Source organism: Octopus sinensis, linkage group LG24 (assembly GCF_006345805.1).
Source record: "Octopus sinensis linkage group LG24, ASM634580v1, whole genome shotgun sequence".
Lineage (NCBI taxonomy): Eukaryota > Metazoa > Mollusca > Cephalopoda > Octopoda > Octopodidae > Octopus > Octopus sinensis.
The window spans coordinates 26,867,482-26,889,981 of NC_043020.1; the positions used below are offsets into that span (position 1 = coordinate 26,867,482).

Genomic DNA, 22,500 nt, shown 5'->3' on the forward strand with positions numbered 1-22,500 from the left:
GAAATGTAATTATAAGCAATAGGCCAAGGAAGTATCAACAGAAGCAAATTTGGATTTATCTTTTAGATGAATGTTTACCCGGTGATGGACTTTCAAAAATACATTGACCGGGGCGAACTTCACCTAAGCGATAACCAATAGAAAAAGAGAGATACTCTCTCACTGCCCGCCTTATAACCAATAGAAAAAGAGAGATACTCTCTCACTGCCCGCCTTATAACCAATAGAAAAAGAGAGATACTCTCTCACTGCCCGCCTTATAACCAATAGAAAAAGAGAGATACTCTCTCACTGCCCGCCTTATAAGCAATAGAAAAAGAGAGATACTCTCTCACTGCCCGCCTTATAACCAATAGAAAAAGAGAGATACTCTCTCACTGCCCGCCTTATAACCAATAGAAAAAGAGAGATACTCTCTCACTGCCCGCCTTATAAGCAATAGAAAAAGAGAGATACTCTCTCACTGCCCGCCTGTTTCAAGGTGGAAGCGTTTTATCGTTGTAGCTGTGTAGTCCCCACCCCAGCCAGTTCTGATCTCCATCAGGACTATGGCACATGGTTAGTTTGGCTTGAGCAATTATGGCCTGACGATTTCTCTTCACCCATAAAAACTGACCATACGAACACCCAGTAAGCAATTTTACCTGACAACTGCAGATAAATCTCCATTCATGAAACACAAATGAAAGAGCACACATTGCCTTTTTAATTTCTCTCTATCTCTCAGTATCTTATCGTTTTAACGTCCATTATTCCATGCTCATACGGGTCAGATGGATAGCATTCGTTTCCAGCCGTCAACGGTGTGAAGATTAGAAGACACACAAGGCTTTTGTTGGTCCGAGACAATAGTCCAAGGTGCTGCACAGTGGGACTTGAACGCGTGACCACATGGTTAAGGAGGCGATCTCGTTAACCATACTACATACAGTCACACCTGTATCGATTTTATACGAATAGTAGAAAAACCATCAGATCAGGTTGCATCTTCAGCGTTGCGATTGGTTGGAGTTAAGCGAATGAATGTTCACCCGGTGATGATAAAGTTAACTGCACACACCTCCCGGGCAGACATCATCCACTCAAAACAACCAGTAAAAGTTTAAAGCAAGGAAGAGATAATGGAGATGCCAAGAAGAATGACTGCTTCTGCTGTTCTTCCGAAAAACAACTGCAAACGTCTTGCACTGCAACGAAAAAAAATTAATTAAATTAAGACATTTTATTTCTTTAATGACAGGGATAATAATTAATGATGCATAAATATTATTATTTAGCTAATCAATTTAAGGTTTTAATGACAGGGAATGAGGGACAAAATAGACAAGGCAGACCATCAAATAATACATAGATTGGTGTGTGTCTGTGTATCTATATGCGCGTGTTGTGTGTATATATATTATATATATATATGTGTGTGTGGTGTGTATGTATGTATGTGTGTGTGTATGTATGTTGTATATATATGTATGTATATGTGTGTATGTATATATTTGTATGATATATATGTATGTATATTATTTATGTATGAATATATATTTTGTATATGTATATATATGTATGAATATATATGTATGTATATATATTTATGTATATGTATATGTATGTATGTTGTTGTAGTATATATATATATATGTATATAAATGTATGTATATGTATATATGTGTTTGTATATAAATATATATATATATATATATATGAAAAAACAAGTAAAATAGAAAATGCTAAAATAATTTTATAGTGAACATTTCAGTACCGGTTTCGGTCATTGAGACCTTTTCAACTGTAACTATTAAATAATTAATTTTAGAAAAATTAGAAGAAAAGTTTTTTTAAAAGAATATTTCTATAGTAGTGTTCGATTTAAGTGGCATTCTGCCTTTCTCTGACTCCCTTGTTTGCACTTGTGCAAACAAGGAGTCAGAGAAAGGCAGAATGCCACTTAAATCTGAACACTACTATAGAAATATTCTTTTAAAAAAACTTTTCTTCTAATTTTTCTAAATTTAATTATTTAATCGTACAGTTGAAAAGGTCTCAAATGACCGAAACCGGTACTGAAATGTCACTAAAAATTATTTTAGCATTTTCTATTTTTTACTTGTTTTTTCATATATCATCACTCGTGTGTTTCCTTTTCCACCCTTATACATATATATATATATATATATATATATGTATATATATATAAATGTATGTATATGTATATATGTGTGTGTATGTATATATATATATATATATATATATATATATATGTATATATAAATGTATGTATATGTATATATGTGTGTGTATGTATATATATATATATATATATATGTATATATAAATGTATGTATATGTATTATATGTGTGTATGTATATATATATATGTATATATAAATGTATGTATATGTATACATGTGCTCGTATGTATATATATATATATATCTACGTAATGTATCACGTACGTATGTGTGTGTATACATGTGTTCGTATGTATATATATCTACGTAATGTATCACGTATGTATGTATGTGTGTGTGCATGTATATATATATATATATATATATATATATATATAATACAATACGCACACACAGTTTGCCGATAAACACTAAAATCATATTCTATACAAATAAACGGCACATACATTCACACAGACACGCTAGTAACGAAATAGGAGAAAATGTTCTCAACACTGCAAAGGGGGATGCAATTCTTTGATAGAATATTATATTTCCGGTGCGCAAGATTTCTTGCCAAGGGACATCAATCTTTCGCCAACATTAATACTCTTATACTTGTTTCAGTCACGTGACTGTGGCCATGCTGGAGCACCGCCTTTAGTCTTTGTAAGCCTAGTACTTATTCTATCGGTCTCTTTCGCCGAACAGCTAAGTTACGGGGACGTAAACACACCAGCATCGGTGTCAAACAATGCTAGGGGGACAAACACATATACACAAACATACACACACACATATATATATATATATATATATATATATATATATATACGACGGGCTTCTTTCAGTTTCCGTCTACCAAATCCACTCACAAGGCTTTGGTCGGCCCGAGGCTATATAGTAAAAGACACTTGCCCAAGGTGCCACGTAGTGGGACTGAACCCGGAACCATGTGGTTGGTAAGCAAGCTACTTACCACACAGCCACAAGTACCAGACTTTAAAAGAGAAATAATAAAAATTCCATTAAAATGTGTACGCTCACACACAACGGGCTTCTTACAGTTTCCATCACCCAAATTCACATAATGCAAGGAGTGCATGCATACCACCGAGTCGCTCAGTTTTGATATTCCCAAATCTCGTACTCTTCTCTCCAATTTCAGCATCTTTACTCCTCATTTGTACAGACTGTCCTCTTCATTATATTCATTCACAATCCTCTCTTTTCTCCATCTCTATTCATAAATGAACAGAACTGGGGGAGGAGCAATAAGTAACTACGAAATCTTCTTTCAGATGATAGAACTTCAATATAACCGTGTCTTACATAACGTAATGTTTTCAAGAAATGAGTTTTATTTAAAAGGATATATGTAAATTCTCACGTGACGCTTAGTAAGCATTTGCTCTGACCAAGCTTCACCTATGCATGAATATGAATTAACCCGTATGTGTGTGTATGAATCTTTCTTTTCTCTTTCTTTCCTCTGTTTCTCTCTCTCTCTCTCTCTCTCTCTCTCTCTCTCTCTCTCTCTCTCTCTCTCTCTCTCTCTCTCTTTCTTTCTTTCTTTCAGAAGTCAAGCACGTATAATATTGAACAAACGAACGAAAAAAAGTCCCAGAAGGTCAGGGTTGAAAAACCTATACCAAATGCACGGACGACACACCAAGGAATCAGGTGCAATTTCGTGCCATTATCGATAACATTGCTTCCACACTGGAGGCAACCAGCGTGTGTGTGGTTAAGTTTTGCTTCCTGACTACACGGTCTCGATCTCAGTCCCACTGCATGGCAGTCTTTTACTGCAACCTCAAGCTGGTTAAAACCTTGTAAGTATATTTAGTAGACAGAGACAGACAAAATACTCCTTATATAATCATGTGTGTCTGTGTATTTTTGCCTAGGCCGTAGAAAATTTGCTGCACTGAATCGCATACCATTAAACCGCATCGTGTGTGTGTGTGTGTGTTAAAATCAAACCGGTTCCACCTTATTTCTCTGCCCTCTCAATTCTTCGAAGCTGCACCCCCCCCCCCGGTTTACCCTTGCTCCATATACTCACTCATACCGTGCGTGTTATATATGCCCGCCTACGAAATAATCAGCTACTTTGCTTAGAATACCTGACAGTCTTGTGGAACATGTATGCATTCATGTATAAGCATGTATGAACACACACACATATATATATACATATACACACACACACACATATATATACATATATATATAGATAAATAGATAGATAGAGAGGCGTGGCTATGTGGTAAGAAGCTTGCTTATCAACCACATGGTTCCAGGTTCAGCCCCACTGCGTGGTACCTTGGGCAAATTCTCTTCTGCTATAGCCTCGGACCGACCAGAGAATTGTCAGTGGATTTGGTAGTAGGGAAACTGAAAGAAGCCTGTCGTATGTGTAATATATATGTGTGTGTGTGTGTCCCCTACCACCGCTTGACAACCCGTGTTGGTATGTTTGCATCCCCGTAACTTAACAATTTGACAAAAGAAACGGATAGAATAAGTACAAACTTTAAAAAATAAATACTGGGGTTGATACGCTCGACTAAAATTCTTCAAGGCAGTGCCCCAGCATGGCGGCAGTCTAGTGACAAGATAAATCATGAGAGAGAGAAAGTCATAGATATCTATAGATATTCCGTTTAACGCTACGTTCTGAGTTCAAATTCCGCCGAGGTCGACTTTACCTTTCATCCTTTCGGGGTCGATAAATTAAGTACCAGTTACGCACTGTCTGTCCTTATTCGCCCTTCTATGTTTAGACCCTTGTGGGCAATAAAGAAATAAGATAGATATCTATAGTGATAGATAGATAGATAGATAAGATAGATAGTGTGTACTGTATGTTTGTCTGTGTGTGTATATGTGTTCGTATATTGTGTGTATGTTTGTGCATATATGTGTGGGGCTTGTCTGAGCAACAAGACAACAATGATAGTTATAGAAACGCCTCTCTGGGTGAGGCGACAACAGCAACAAACCAACTAGTTTGTGTACTAAGCACTACAACCACCACCACCACCACGGTTACTGCTCTTCCTGGTAGCACAGCAACACCCACCACTATTACCGTGACTACAACTACTACTACTACTGCATCAACTACCACCGAAACCACCCCGATCACAATCAAAATTGTTATAAATGTTACAACTACGATTGCTACGACAACACCACCACCACCACCACCACTACTACTACTACTACGACTACTAGTACTACTAAGTAGTCATATTTCAAGGGTGAGGGTTCTCCGTCGGTTTCAGTGATAAGCACAATTCAGTTGTTCGACCAACTGAATTTATACCGGTCAAATTAGCGTGTTAGTGGCTGAGTATTCCGAAGACGTGTATAGACTTAAATGCAGTTCTCGGGCTGAGGCAGCGTGACAGTGTTGGACTCTTTGCCGGTCTTGAGAGTGAAGGGGGGAGGACAGAAATGAAGGTAGACAGACTGACAGACACACAGATAAATAGGGAGAGAGGGAGAAAAAGAGAGAGAAGAGGAATAATCAGTGATAAAGACAGACAGATGAACGAGAGAGAAAGAGACACAGATGAACAGAGAGAGAGAGGGACAGTGACAAACAGAGAGAGAGAAAGAGAGAGACCAACAGACAGACATGAATAGAGATATACAGAGAGGGGAAGAGGGGAAACAGAAGGAGAAAGACGGAGACACAAGTAAAAAAAAAGGGGGGGATAGACAGATAGATAAACAGAGGGAGAGAGGGAGGCAGACAGAGATATATATAGAGAGAGGGGGGAGGCAGAAAGAATTAACCAGTTTTTGTATTGACGTTTTTATCGAACTCAAGAGTTGGTAAATATTTCGGTATTGGTACACGACATCATTCACGCACACACACACCACCTTCCCTCATGACGTCCTCTCCTCATACCGACACTCTAGCGACGGCGGCGTCGACGACGACGTCTCATAGCGAAGCGACACTCTGTCGACCAATACCGAAAGATCGCCAGAGTTAGAATTTAAAATCCTGGCCGGGATTTGAATCCTGAAGAGGGCGCAGAGAGCTGGAACGAGTATCTGCAACACCACCACCACCACTACACTTCTCCATTACATAACCACTACAACTTTACAATACTAATATTACTACTACTACCACCACCACCACATTACAATACCTATACCACCGCCACCACCAGCATTACAACCAAACTACCACCGCCACCACCACACACTATTATACCACACCAACTATATTTCAATACCTCTCTCTCTCTCCTCCTACTACTACTACTAGCAATCATTGCTATCATCATCATCCATAGCAACATCATTGCAATCATTACCACCACCACCACCACCACTGTTATAGCTAACAGCATTTACCTACAAAAAAGGGGGCAAGCAGGTGTGTAAAATATGTTGAAAGAAAAAACTAGGTTCGTCGGTGTGAGAAAAAGGGAGAGAGCGGGAGAGGGAAGAAAAGAAAGAAAGAGGAAAGAACAGAAGGTGAGCATGAAGAGGAAAAAAGAAGAAAACAAAAATAGAAAGAGTATGAGATAGATGGTGAAAACGAGAGAAGAAAGAGAGGAGAGTGACACACACACAAAATATATATATATATATATATATATGGTTGAGAGAAGACAAGAGCGTGTGTAAAAAAATTGCGATTTTCACAAGCGTGCGCATAAGCTAAATACAATTACAGCACTGGTGACCATCACGTCTGCCTACAATCCTTACCTTCCCAATTACACCAGCTCTTACCGCCATCACCAACCACAACAGAGCTACAGAGCCCTCGACCACCTTCACCATCAAGACAGCAGGGTCCCTCCTCCACCACCACTACATTCATTCATTCATAACTCCCTTCTTCCGACCACAATTAACTACCCGCTCCAACAGCCTTCAACTACAACCACTACTACTACCACTACCTTAATTAACAATTAACACTTCACCAGTGGTTCTCAACGGGGTTCCATATAAGATTTTAAAATTAATCTGCAATAAATTAGCTAAAATATTTTACAATTACAATAAATATTTTGACAATTTTTTTTCATACAATTTCTAATATTTTTTATTCTTTTAGCCTATGGAGATCGCACCCCCGAAGTAAGAGATAGATGAAAGACAAAGTCGTCGGTTAAGCAGACTTAACAATAAATGCGCGATGATAATTGCAGAGAACATCGACAAGCGTACGAATTATCAACGGATATACATTTCCTCCGTTTTATGTCGGAGGCGCGTAGGCTGTGAACTAGAATCCACGTACCAAACGATAAAAGCTTCATTAATCAGCTAGAAATAGCAGGTACTGATTACTTAATCCACAACCTTAATATCTTAGAAAACGCGAAGTACATTGCGATAACCGGGCCTCCAGAGACACTTACTTGCACCTGGATATATGACGGGATTGTCAATAACAGAACGCCTGCAAGTATATTCAGTTTGATCGGGGTCCACAAGAAACGACGGATCAGTCGAGTTTGCATCCGTCTGGGTCAAAAGTTGAGAATGGTAGATTAAGTACAAGACTGACAGATAAGAATTAGTGAAAATATATTTGATAATCTAAATCTTGGTACCACCACTACATGACCGCAATCTAATAACAGAACTTAATAAAAGAATTAATACGTACATACAGACATATGTATGTGTATGTATTTACACATAAGACATGTATTACTTCATATTTGTACACACACATGTATGTGTGTGTGAAAGAGAGAGTATATAATGAAAGCGTTGTTCATCAAACAGGTTTTATAGCCTAGTTGACTGGTTTTATGCTTTATATATATATATATATATATATATATATAATATGAAATGGTGTGTATGACGAGGGAATGTGATAGTAGGGGTAGGAGTGGGTACAGATAAAGAGTGTGTGGGAAAGGTGTGTTTATACATATATATACTGTGTGTGTATATATATATGTGTATATATATATATATATGCGCGTGTATATATATATATATATATAATATATATACACACACACACACACATACATCGCCTCTACACTCCATTTCTTTCTCCCTATTACCTGTGTATACACACATACACATGTACGCACATATATATACACACAGAGGTCATAAGAAGAAAGAGGTGAAATGTAGGGGGGTGTTAATGCGAGGGAGGTTAAAAAGTGAATTAAGAAAAGAGAACAAGAAAATCGAAAAAGAGGTGTTGAGAAAAGGCGAATAGGAAGAGACACTAAGAGACGGGTAGACAGATAGATAGACAGACTGATAGATAGATAAATAGATAGTTTGATAGATAGATGGATAGATAGATAGACATATAGATAGATAGTTTGATAGATAGATAGACAGACAGATATATAGATAGTTTGATAGATAGATAGACAGACAGATATATAGATAGTTTGATAGATAGACAGACAGATATATAGATAGACATATAGATAGTTTGATAGATAGACAGATATAGATAGACATATATATAGATAGACATATAGATAGTTTGATAGATAGACAGACAGATATATAGATAGTTTGATAGATAGACAGACAGATATATAGATAGATATATAGATAGTTTGATAGATAGACAGATATAGATAGACATATAGATAGATAGACACAGATATATAGATAGACATATAGATAGACATATAGATAGTTTGATAGATAGACAGACAGATATATAGATAGACATATAGATAGATAGACAGACAGATAGATAGATAGATAAATAGATAGATAGACAGACAGACATAGATAGATAGACAGACTGATAGATTGACAGACAGATAAATAGAGAGAGAGATATCTAGATAGGTAGATATGCGAGCGGGGTATGTATGGGAGCGCAGGCGTGGGGATGCGATCGCGTAGTAATTTAACGAATGTGAGTGGGCAGGTGTTTTTGAACGTGTGTGTGTGTGTGTTGTGTGTGTGTGTGTGGAAGTACGAGTGTGTTTGAATCTGAACAAGTGGGCGAGTGCATCCGGACCAGTGGAGTACTTTGGGGGAACAACGAAATGAATGTGTCCTTGTATGTACCCGTATGTGCGTGTGTGTGTGTATATAATAAAAGAGAAGCAACCATAGCTACCCACGAATGTTTGGGACATTAAAATACGAAGTGAATGAAAGAGAGAGAGAAGGACTCTATCGTTGTTGTTGTTGTTGTTGCTATAACAACCGTGGGAAATTACTCGATTTTTCACTCGCATCCTCTAACAAAAAAGTTTGAAAAAAAAAAAAAAACTAAATTAAATTTTATTGGAAATAAAATACAATAAAATAAAATAAAAATTCTTTAGAGTTTTTGTTGTTGTTGTTACCTTTCTATTTTTATGTTAAATGAAATAGGGGACAACAAGAACCCCTTAAAATGTCCCCCGTTCTTCCTGCCCTTTCGTTTATATCCTAGCTAAACAGACAGAAAGCACCCCCCCCCCATATATATATATAATTGATATAGGATAAAAAAATTTTTCGGGAAAAATTTTTTTATCAATGGCCAGCATATCAAAAAATGCCTTTAAAGGTAAAATTTATACATAATTTACAATTATATATATATATTCACATTCACGAGCTCAAATATGTAAACATATACACACAGTCATATATTCACACACCCACACAACGAAACAAGCGCACAAAAACTGCATACATATGCAGAATAAACGCACACACAAAACTATATACACTCAGTCACATACGTACAAAAATATTGTCACATAAATATACATGCAAAACTATACACATACAGACGCAGGCGTGGCTGTGTGGTAAGAAATCCCCCGCCGCCTGCCCCTCAACCACATAGCTCCGAGTTCAGTCCCACTCCGCAACACCTTGGGCAAGTGTCTTGTTTTACCTTCGGCCGACCAAACCCTTGCATATATGGGTACAGGACGTCACTAACTGTGTAAGCAACATGAAATACGCAAACAAGGAGAGAGAAAAATGGAAAACAGGACAAGTAAAAACGGTTACGACCCTTCATCAGTTGTTGGCAGTCTCCCTACTCCTCATTTAAATATTCTTTGTTTGTGAATAAAGGCTACCATTGGTTTCATGTCAAAGTAGGAAAATATATGATAAAGATAAATGAGTATTGTACGTTTTCTTTTTTCATAACTATTTATCTACTTTTGCACCATATATATACACACATATATATATATATATATACATGCATACATATACATATATATACATATAGGGTTAGTCGTTACGTTCTGAGTTCAAATTCCGCCGAGGTCAACTTTACCTTTCATCCTTTCGGGGTCGATTAAATAAGTACCAGTTACGCACTGGGGTTGATGTAATCGACTTAATCCCTTTGTCTGTCCCCTCTATGTTTAGCCCCTTGTGGGCAATTAAGAAATATATACATATATATACATATACATACATACATATATATATATACATATACATATATACATACATATATATACATATCCATATATATACAATACATATAGATACATACACATATATATACCTACATATATATACATATACATATATATACATACATATATATAATATACATAATATACATATACATAATATATATACATATATATATATACATATATATATACAATATATATTATACATATATATATAACATATATATATATATACATATATATATACATAGATACATAGACATATACATATATTATATATACAGATATATACATATACATATATACATATACATATATATATATACATATATATACATATATTATATACATATATATATACATATTATATACAATATATATATATACATATATACATATAATATATATACATATTACATATATATACATATATATATATACATATATATATATACATATATATACATATACATATATATACATATATACCCATACATATATACATATAATATACATTACATATATAACATATATATATATACATATATATATATATTATATATATGACATATATATATATACATATATATATATATATATACATATATACATACATATATTATATCATACACATATACAATATGCATATATACATATACAACATAAATATGCATATTAACATATGCATATATAACATATATATATATATATACATCATATACAATATATATACACATATATATATATACACATATATATACATAAGTAAAGAGGGAGATAAATTGAATATTAATTTAATTAATATCAATTTAAAACCAGTAGCCTAGCATACAAAAATCTGAAAAATCAGAGAAAATTCTAATACATGTGTATATTTAAAGGGCTAAAAAAACCACTATGTGGTCAGCCGTATGCTAGAAGTAGATCACCTACGATCAAACTACAAAGGAAAGAATGTTCTCTAGAGAAAAATTCAGCGGTAACCAGAACAATATGCGGGCAAGACAGATGAAAATTATCTAAAAAACAAGAGTTAAACGCAGACCGGTGGTTTCGTCTATTAACGAATGAATCACTTACGTAACCCCTCGTCCGTAGGACTCGTCAGTACGATCGTTCCACATAAATATACATATATACACACATACACATATATACATATATACACACACACAAACACATATATACACACACACACATATATATATACATATATATACATATGTATATATACATGTGTATATATACACATGTATATACACATATATATACACATATATATATACATATATATATACATTTACATATACATATATACACACACACACACACATATATATATACACACACGCACATTTACATACACGACGGGTTTCTTTCAGTTTTCGCCAACTAAATCCACTCACAAGGCTTTGGTCGACCCGAGGCTATAATAGAAGACATTTGCCCAAAGTGCCACGCAGTGAGACTGAACCTGGAACATGGGCTTTTATCACATAGAATGTTTTGCAAAAAAAAAAAAAAATACTGTTTTGATTTGTTCAACTAAAACCTTTTAAAAGCGGTGCCCCTGCATGGCCGCAGTTCATTTACTAAAATAAAAGATAAAGTTTACCCCCACCCATTGTTCTGACATCCTTCGTTTATTGGATTCGACGGTTAATGTAATCTTAGATACAGAAGCATACGAGATGGTCACGACTGGAATGATACTTGCAAAATATAGTCGGTTCGTTCAGGGTTGACCTGTAACCAGATAACAATAACAGATAAGCAGTGATGGCGGCGGCGCTGCGGGGAAAAGGTAAATTTGATACAGAACGCGAAGAAGCTCCGTGCCGTCACCTTCCTATCGAATTAATCAAAAATGCGTATGTATGTGTGGGTGTGTATGGTTCGTCGTTTTTCCTTTGTTTTCTTAATATGGTGTGTGATTTGACAGAAAGAAAAGGTCGACACCAGGAGTTGTTAATAACGCAGACATTTTTGAAATAGCTCGAAGTATCTGGTGCGTAGCAGATTGGTGCTGTAGTTATTGTAGGTGTATATATATATATATATATATATATATATATATATATAATTAATGTGTGTGTGTGTGTGTGTGGTGTGTGTTGGTGTGTTGTATGTATGTACGTACGTACGTGTATTATTCTTTTAGTTGTTTCAGTCATTTGGAACTGCGGCCATGCTGGAGCACCGCCTTTAGTCGAGCAAATCGACCCCGGGACTTATTCTTTGTAAGCCCAGTACTTATTCTATCGGCTCTTTCGCCGAACCGCTAAGTGACGGGGACGTAAACACACCAGCATTGGTTGTCCAGCAATGCTAGGGGGACAAACACACACACACACACATATATATATAGATATATATATATATATATTATATATATATATATATATATATATATATACACACGACAGGCTTCTTTCAGTTTCCGTCTACCAAATCCACTATAAATATCAGAGAAGGTACACCTATACAAGAATGAGTACATATACATAATATACATAATAATATATAATAATATACTTATTTAATCGACCCCGAAAGAATGAAAGGCAAAGTTGACCTTGGCGGAATTTGAACTCACGGCAGACGAAATATCGCTAAGCATTTCGCCCGGCGTGCTAACAATTCTGCCAGCTCGCCACCTTATCAGGGCTTCTATCAGTTTCTGTCGACTCACAAGAGTTGGTCGGCCCCAGCAGATATAGAACACTTTGCCCTAGGTGTATCCCCACACGTTATATACATACTACGGGCTTATTTCAGTTGCTTATTCTTTACTACCCACAAGGGCTAAACACAGAGAGGACAAACAAGGCGACAAACGGATTAAATCGATTATATCGACCCCAATGCGTAAATGGTACCTATTTAAGCGACCCCGAAAGCATGAAAGGCAAAGTCGACCTTGGCGGAATTTGAACTCAGAACATAAAGGCAGACGAAGTACCGCTAAGCATTTCGCCACCTTTTATCAGGGCTTCTATCAGTTTCTGTCCATTCCCAAGAGTTTGGTCGGCCCAGGTGTATAACAGAAGATAGAAAACTCTTGCCCAAGGTGTATCCCCACACGTTATATACACACGACGGGTTTATTTCAGTTACCGTCTACCAAATCCACTGAAGATTTTTTATCAACCTGAGGCTGTAATAGAAGAAAGACAATTGCTGAAGACACACACATATATATATAATATATATATATATATATATATATATACTATATATATATATATATATATATATATATATATATATATATATATATATATTAATTGTTGTTTGTACACTGGTATCCTTAATGGGCGAACGGACACACGTCTATGCAAATCTGTTCACATACAAAACGCCTTGAAGAATTTTTAGTCGAATGAATCGACCCCAGTATCGATTTTTTTATAGCCTCATACTTATTATATCGGTCTTTTTTGCAAGCATATCAACACCGAGTGTAAAACGGTGGTGGGGGGACAAACAGACAGAAACACACACACACACGTACACATACACACACAGTGTATATCCATTTAAAAGAAGAAAAGAAAATGGAGATAAGGAAATTAATAATTGTTTATTATTAATAACAAATTGGTCATCTTCGCTTCTTACAGCCGTTTCAATTAACTCAATAATCTAATTACAAATTTGTACATTGAATTTATATTTATGTGACAAGAGTATAATTTCCGAGGAAAAAAAAGGATATACCTTTAGATGTAAAAACAAAAAATTATTTTATAAGGAACTTCGCTAATAAGTAGACAAATGTTGAGAAGAAAAAAAACGGTGATTTTAACTAGCAGTATTCAATTATTAAACATTCATAACTGGAATGAATAAATAAAATTGAATATTAAGTATTTATGGAATTTTGATTTACTGTCGGGTGACTTTTGGCCAACCTTGTATGTGGACCTATCATTTCATTTCAGCAGATTGAGACTGCTGAAATGAATTAATAAACCCACGTATAACATCCAAAGGTACATCTTTCCCTCCCCCCTATAAATGTAAATTTAATGTACAAATCTATAATTAAATTATTGAGTATTGATTGAAACGGCTGTAAAGAAGCGAAGCATGTCAGTAATAAACAAGTATTAACTTCCTTATCTCCATTTCCTTTTCTTCTTTGAACTGTATATAAAACTATATGCTTAATATGTGTATTGTAAAGGAATTTCATACCCGCCAAAATACTAGGTATTGAACCAGTATTTATTTACTTGGATGCAACCATCTCTTCATAAGGTTAACATATCCTCTAATTAAATATATGTGTGAGTGTGTGTGACGGGCTTCTTTCAGTTTCTGTCTACCAAAAACCACTCACAAGGCTATGAGAGTAGACATTTGCCTGAACTCGGTGGCTGGGAATCAATCGTCTAACCACACAGCCACGACAGGGATGAGAAGTTAAAAATATAAAGAGATGTCTAATCACTTTGAATTCAAAGATAATTCTGAGAATAAATACAATATTACAATAATGGATTTTATATATATATATATAATATATATATATATATGTGTGTGTGTGTGTGTGTGTGTGTGTGTATATAAGCGCAGGAGTGGCTGTGTGGTAAGTAGCTTGTTTACCAACCACATGAGCAAGTGTCTTGTGAGTGGATTTGGTAGACGGAAACCGAAAGAAGCCCGTCGTATATATGTATGCGTGCGTGCGTGTGTGTTTGTGTCTGTGTTTGTCCCCCTAGCTTGACAACCGATGCTGGTGTGTTTATGTCTCCGTTACTTAGCGGTTCGGCAAAAGCGACCGATAGAATAAGTATTGGGCTTACAAAAAAGAATAAGCCCTGGGGTCGAGTTGCTCGATTAAAAGCGGTGCTCCAGCATGGCCGCAGTCAAATGACTGAAACTGAGTAAAGAGTATATATATATATATATATATATATACACACGTGTGTGTGTGTGTGTATCGTTGGTAGGGGGGGGCATGAATTTAATTGATAGGTCAATAGACAAATACCAAGGTAAGTAAGCAAAGACGAGAGAGGGGAGACCTACCCGGATTATATACCTGTCCGTCTCAGGTGGCTGAACATGTCACACATGGCATTCACTCCCCACACTCACCCACACACACGCACAACCAAATAAGGTAAAAGAACAAGATAAACCAACGCCACCTGCACATCCCTACGTAGGATCGCACTTGGCTATATACATTTTATATATACATTATATATATATATATATATACACACACACACAAACATGTATTTGTGTGCGTGTAGTTTCTGGGGTGGTAAGCATGGTAACAATAGTTGGGTTGGTTTGTAGTGGGGCAGGTACTACGGTGGTGGTGATGGTCGTGGTAACGGGGGTGGGTGACGTGGCAACAGTGGTGATAGATATCGTTGTTTAATCCCAAGTCAACCCTGATCAAACAGGGCTAAACAGACCAAACCAATGATCGAAAACGTCCCAGCTGTGACCATCCCATCTTTTATGGATTTTTCCCAGGATCAGGATCACATTATCCACCATGTCGTCCTTTCCTTATTTGATAAAGACAATCCACCATACAACCACCATACGCACAATCTTCCAATTGGGTGCAGGCGTGGTCGTGTGGTTAAGATGTTCGCTTCCCATCCACACGGTTTCAGGTTCAGCCCCACTGCGTGCCATCTTCAGCAATTGTCTTTCTTCTATTACAGCCTCAGGTTGATAAAAAATCTTCAGTGGATTTGGTAGACGGTAACTGAAATAAACCCGTCGTGTGTATATAACGTGTGGGGATACACCTTGGGCAAGAGTTTTCTATCTTCTGTTATACACCTGGGCCGACCAAACTCTTGGGAATGGACAGAAACTGATAGAAGCCCTGATAAAAGGTGGCGAAATGCTTAGCGGTACTTCGTCTGCCTTTATGTTCTGAGTTCAAATTCCGCTAAGGTCGACTTTGCCTTTCATGCTTTCGGGGTCGCTTAAATAGGTACCATTTACGCATTGGGGTCGATATAATCGATTTAATCCGTTTGTCTGTCCTTGTTTGTCCTCTCTGTGTTTAGCCCCTTGTGGGTAGTAAAGAAATAAGCAACTGAAATAAGCCCGTCGTATGTATATAACGTGTGGGGATACACCTAGGGCAAGTGTTTTCTATCTTCTGTTATAGACCTGGGGCCGACCAAACTCTTGTGAGTCGACAGAAACTGATAGAAGCCCTGATAAAAGGTGGCGAGCTGGCAGAATTGTTAGCACGCCGGGCGAAATGCTTAGCGATATTTCGTCTGCCGTGAGTTCAAATTCCGCCAAGGTCAACTTTGCCTTTCATTCTTTCGGGGTCGATTAAATAAGTACCAGTTACGCACTGGGTTCGACATAATCGACTTAATCCGTTTGTTTGTCCCCTGCTGTACTCTTTCGCCGCAACTTTCTCTCATTCTTTCTTCTGCTCACTTATCCAGCAGGGGTGGCGTCATTTGGAGGCTAAAACAATGCGAAGCGCATTGTGACCAGCGATGTGTAGCAACATCTGATAGCCTGGTCGGTCACGTGATCACGTGATATATATATATATATATATATATATGGGCGTCTGATTGTACATTACTTGTACCACGTCCTCACGTTGTTGTTTTTTCATGTTGTTCTTTGTTTGGATTCACTATATATATATGTGTGTGTGTGTTTGACACAACCACTACAGTTCGACAAAGGAGATCGATACACACAGACACACCCCTTCTAAAACAGCCGCCACACAATCCTCCAGCATCCACTATGCAAATATACTGTTCTCCAGATGCAGTTAATGCAACACAAGTCTTTTCGAGACAACAGTTGGTTAATAATAAATACTGCCTTAGATACACGAAGAATAAAGGACGGGATGGCCACACACGGAACGTTTTTGATCGTGCGTCTTTACGATCATTGCTAACCACCACCACCACTACCAACAACAACAACAACAACAACAACAGCTAGTCTTACCAGTTAGTTTTCACAATGGTACAATATAACCATAGCGCTAAGTTTTTCTTTTGATCAGAGAAAAATAGGTTATTACGACTGCAGCAGCAGCAGCAGCAGTAGTAGTAGTAGTAGTAGTAGTAGTAGTAGTAGCAGCAGCAGTAGTAGTAGTAGTAGTGTAGTAGTATAGTAGTTAGCAGCAGCAGTAGTAGTGAGTAGTAGAGTAGTAGTAGTAGTGTAGTAGTAGGAGTAGTAGTAGTAGTAGTAGTAGTAGTAGTAGTAGTAGTAGTAGCAGCAGTAGTAGTAGTAAGGACAAATATCCTCCACCATTGTTGCCGACGTTCATTTTTTTAACCCTGGGCAACAATCCTGATGGACTTGGACCTATATTCAAAGACATTCTTGCCAGGCATACTTAAATCGTCTTTTTTTCTTTGCTCTCTCTCTCTCTCTCTCTCTCTCTTAATTATTGTCAGATACAGATAAGATACAAGGTGTGGTTATGTGGTTGAGAAACTTGTTCCATAACTCTTGTGGTTTCATGACACCTTGAACACGTATTGTTTTTTGTTTTTTTTTACCACAGCCCCAGGCTGACCCAAGCTTGTGAGTGGATGTGATTGACTAAACTACACGACGATCTTTCATTTTCCGTCTGAGACAGACAGACAGACAGGCAGATTAGATAGATAGATAAACAAATGGATGGATGGATGGATGGATAGATAGATAGATAGACAGACAGACAGATATATAGATGTGTACCCATGTCTAGATATCACGTAATGGTTGTAAACGAGTATCACCATCATACAAGTGGTGTCGTTTTTCTAGTCTTCTATGGAAAAAAAAGACATGTCTAATCAAAAGAAATGTTCTCATACTTGGAAATAGGTGAAGAGGGGCAACAAGAAGGATATCACGCCGAAGATAACCCATACTAGCATGGAAAAGCGGAGGTCAAACGATATCGTCATCACTAGCTCGGAAACTACCATGAAAAGCTTGTCCTTATGTAATGGGATAAACATGATCATCATTATCATCATCATAATTACCACCACAATCATCATCATCACCGTTTTATGTCCTAATAATAAGGATGAATAGCAGCCATTGAAATAAGGGTTTTAAAAAATGGATCCCTGTCGGTTTTCGACGATGAATGCTTCAATTGTTTCATTAGCAGAATGGGCGACGCATTTTAAGTGATTGAATTTTCCACAGACACTTGTACATTAAACATCATTCTTAAACCGACTGGCAGGCTTCCGCACAGTTTTTGTCTATGCAATTTTTTCAGTTGCAAGGCTTAGACTGACCGTAAGTTATATAGTAAAAGACACTTGTCCAAGATGCCAACGCCGAGGGATTGAACCCGAGATTTCCGGACTTGTGAAGCGAAATTACTAAGCATTCAACTACGCCTACATCGGGAGAGATGTGAGATAACAATTCAAATAAAATAAAATAAAATAAAATGGAATTGAAGTTAAAAAAAATTGACTTACCAAAAGAGAACCGCCGTTGAATATCAGGCGACAGAGAACCCTTCTTCTGAGATCTACAATAAATAAAATAAAATCATTAAATTGGTTTCTGATGTAGGTACAGAGTCAAAATTTTGAGGGGATAACACCTCTCGGTAATTTTTTTTGTGTGTAAGAGTTAGAAAGAGATAGTAGTACGATGACAGGTAAGGGTACCTTGCGGGGTGGAAAGTAGAATATGATGCACCCCTGGAACAACTATCTCAGAGAAAAGCAAAGCTGATGTAATATACTGAGACAATAATAGGAGTGGATAGATGGTGAATAAGAGACTAGTTCGAAGAACAATGTGGAAGTATCAGAGCTACAGTGACAGAATTTAGGGATGATGAGGAAATGGGGTCGGACCGATGATGGTTGGATGTCAAAAAATAACGGAAACGATACGTTGAACATTGGAAAGCAAAAACAAAAGCAAAAAAAAAGTGGGGGTTATACAGGGTGCGTGGCAGAAGGGCTGCCCTGATTTCAAAGGTTAATAAAAGACAAACACATGAAGATACATAAAAAAAAAATTGTATTTCTATGAAGTTCATTAAAAGACATTTTGTTTCTCTTTTCGAGTAGTGGCCAACATGGCCTGGAATGGAGAGCATCGTTTTTTCCTGTTTCTTCATATTTTTTTTGTGTCGGTGGCACGTAAAAAGCACCAATCCGATCGTGGCCCTAACCCCCTTGGCACCTGTGCCGATGGCACGTAAAAAGCACCCACTACACTCACGGAGTGGTTGGCGTTAGGAAGGGCATCCAGCTGTAGAAACACTGCCAGATCAGACTGGAGCCTGGTGCAGCCTTCTGGCTTCCCAGATCCCCGGTCGAACCGGCCAACCCATACCAGCATGGAAAACGGACGTTAAACGATGATGATGATGAAATCAGAGCAACCTTTGTGCCGCACTATATATATATATATATATAAGTAGGTACTGTAAATTTAGGTTGAATTCTTGATAGGTGTAAGCACCTGTATACGCCAGCTAATGGCAGAGGTGAGAGCAATATATCAAATAAAATCAAAAACAACACAAAAGGATGTCGCGGTACACGTGTTTCAAGCTTTATAAACGACCTGTTCTTACATCAGTGTATAATAGATATAAAAGATGGTTTAAAGCTCTTTTTAGCCGCATGCATTGTTATTCCAAAGAGTTACATCACACTATAAAAAAATATGATAAGTACATGTTATTACCCATAATAATAGGTATATCATATCTTGAGAAAGTGTATTTGTAAAATTTCTTAACTAAATAGACGTGTAGGGGAACATTGGATATCGAAAATCTGTCCATACTGTATCACCAGTCAACATAAAGGCGCAGGAGTGGCTGTGTGGTAAGTAGCTTGTTTACCAACCACATGGTTCCGGGTTCAGTCCCACTGCGTGGCATCTTGGGCAAGTATCTTCTACTATAACCTCGGGCCGACCAAAGCCTTGTGAGTGGATTTGGTAGACGGAAACTGAAAGAAGCCCGTCGTATATATGTATATATATATGTGTGTGTGTTGTGTGTGTGTGTGTGTGTGTGTGTATGTGTGTGTTTGTCCCCCTAGCATTGCTTGACAACCGATGCTGGTGTGTTTACGTCCCCGTTACTTAGCGGTTCGGAAAAAGTGACCGATAGAATAAGTACTGGGCTTACAAAAGAATAAGTCCCGGGATCGAGTTGCTCGATTAAAGGCGGTGCTCCAGCATGGCCGCAGTCAAATGACTGAAACAAGTAAAAGAGTAAAAGAGAGTTAAATAGATTTGAATGGGTTCATTCTTCTGAACCCGTTCAAATCTATTTAACATTCACTCTATGACGATATTCACAGCATTTGTTGTATCAAGAACTAAATACTACAGAAGAGTTATATTCGTCCCACAAGATGTGAGATGGTTCTGAGATGGCTTCCAAGAGGTTAATATTGGAAACCTGCAGCTGCAATGGAGAAGGGACACAAGTCGAAAGTTGCAGATAAACTTTTTCTTGACAACAAAGAAGGGACAAAGCTACTGCCCTGAATGCTAAAGATAAAGAATTTCAAGGCAACCCAGCTTCCATTACAGAATTGATCAATACATATAGGCGCAGGAGTGGCTATGTGGTAAGTAGCTTGTTTACCAACCACATGGTTCCAGGTTCAGTCCCACTGCATGGCCGCAGTGAAATGACTGAAACAAGTAAAAGAGAGTAAAAACATTGAAATTATTTCCGGCGAAATTTTGAGTTATGAAATGAAGAACTGAAGGCAAGTAAGTTACGATGTTTTCAATGATGAGTGCAAACTTTACTCTCATAGAACCGGAGGACATCGATTATTATCATTATTAATTATTATTATTATTATTATTATTATTATTATGCTCCCTTGCCACCTTAATAACTGTAATAATCCTTTCTACTCTAGGCGCTTAATTTATCGACTCCGAAAGGGTGAACGGCAAAGTCGACCTCGGCGGAATTTGAACTCAGAACGTAAAGACGGACGAAATGTTAGTGTGTATTTTGGTCGGCGTGCTAACGATTCCGGCAGTTTGTGACCTTAATAAATGCGTAGCCGTATTTCGTCTGCCGTTACGTTCTGAGTTCAAATTCCGCCGAGGTCGACTTTGCCTTTCATCCTTTCGGGGTCGATAAATAATTACCAGTTATGCACTGGAGTCGATATAATCGACTTAGTCCGTTTGTCTGTCCTTGTTTGTTTCATCTGTGTTTAGCCCCTTGTGGGTAGTAAAGAAATAGGTATTTCGTCTACCGCTACGTTCTGAGTTCAAATTCCGCCGAGGTCGATTTTGCCTTTCATCCTTTCGGGGTCTATTAAATAAGTACCAGTTACGCATTGGGGTCGATATAATCGACTTAATTCGTTTGTTTGTCCCCTCTATGTTTAGCCCCTTGTGGATAGTAAAGAAATAGGTATTTCGTCTGCCGCTACGTTCTGAGTTCAAATTCCGCCGAGGTCGACTTTGCCTTTCATCCTTTCGGGGTCGATTAAATAAGTACCAGTTACGCACTGGGTTCGATATAATCGACTTAGTCCGTTTCTCTGTCCCTGTTTGTCCCCCTCTGTGTTTTGCCCCTTGTGGGTAGTAAAGAAATAGGTATACGGAACAACAATAACAGCAACAACAAGATGCAGGTGCGTTTGTGATTGGCTGGTCGATCGCTCAGACATATAGGTATAAACGGCGACAACGTGACATGGATAAGTTGCGAGCTCGGTTCTGTCAATGTGGGACAGGTTTCCTGAAACCTGACACGTAACTACCGCCCGTCCCTCTCCTCTCCCAGCCTGCCCCACACATCGACTCCTACAAAACTATACGCGAAAAAGCATCACAATAGAATCATTGTTTGTCGGTTAAGAGTGAGTGTAAGACGGTGTCTGTGTGAGGGTGGGAGCAGGGTGGGGTAGAGCAAG

The 22,500-nt window shown here is 37.5% G+C and overlaps 1 long non-coding RNA gene across 2 annotated transcripts in view; it reads right to left on the reverse strand.

Annotated features, from left to right (window-relative positions):
• Positions 1 to 22,500, reverse strand: part of LOC118767699 — a 25,326-nt gene that overhangs the window by 816 nt on the left and 2,010 nt on the right. The window contains exon 1 of one of the 2 annotated variants that reach the window (XR_005003615.1): positions 13,554 to 13,569. The exons of the other annotated variant lie outside the window; for it this stretch is intronic. This is a non-coding gene — a long non-coding RNA (uncharacterized LOC118767699). Of the gene's footprint in view, positions 1 to 13,553; positions 13,570 to 22,500 lie in introns of those variants that run through there. 2 annotated transcript variants of the gene reach the window in all.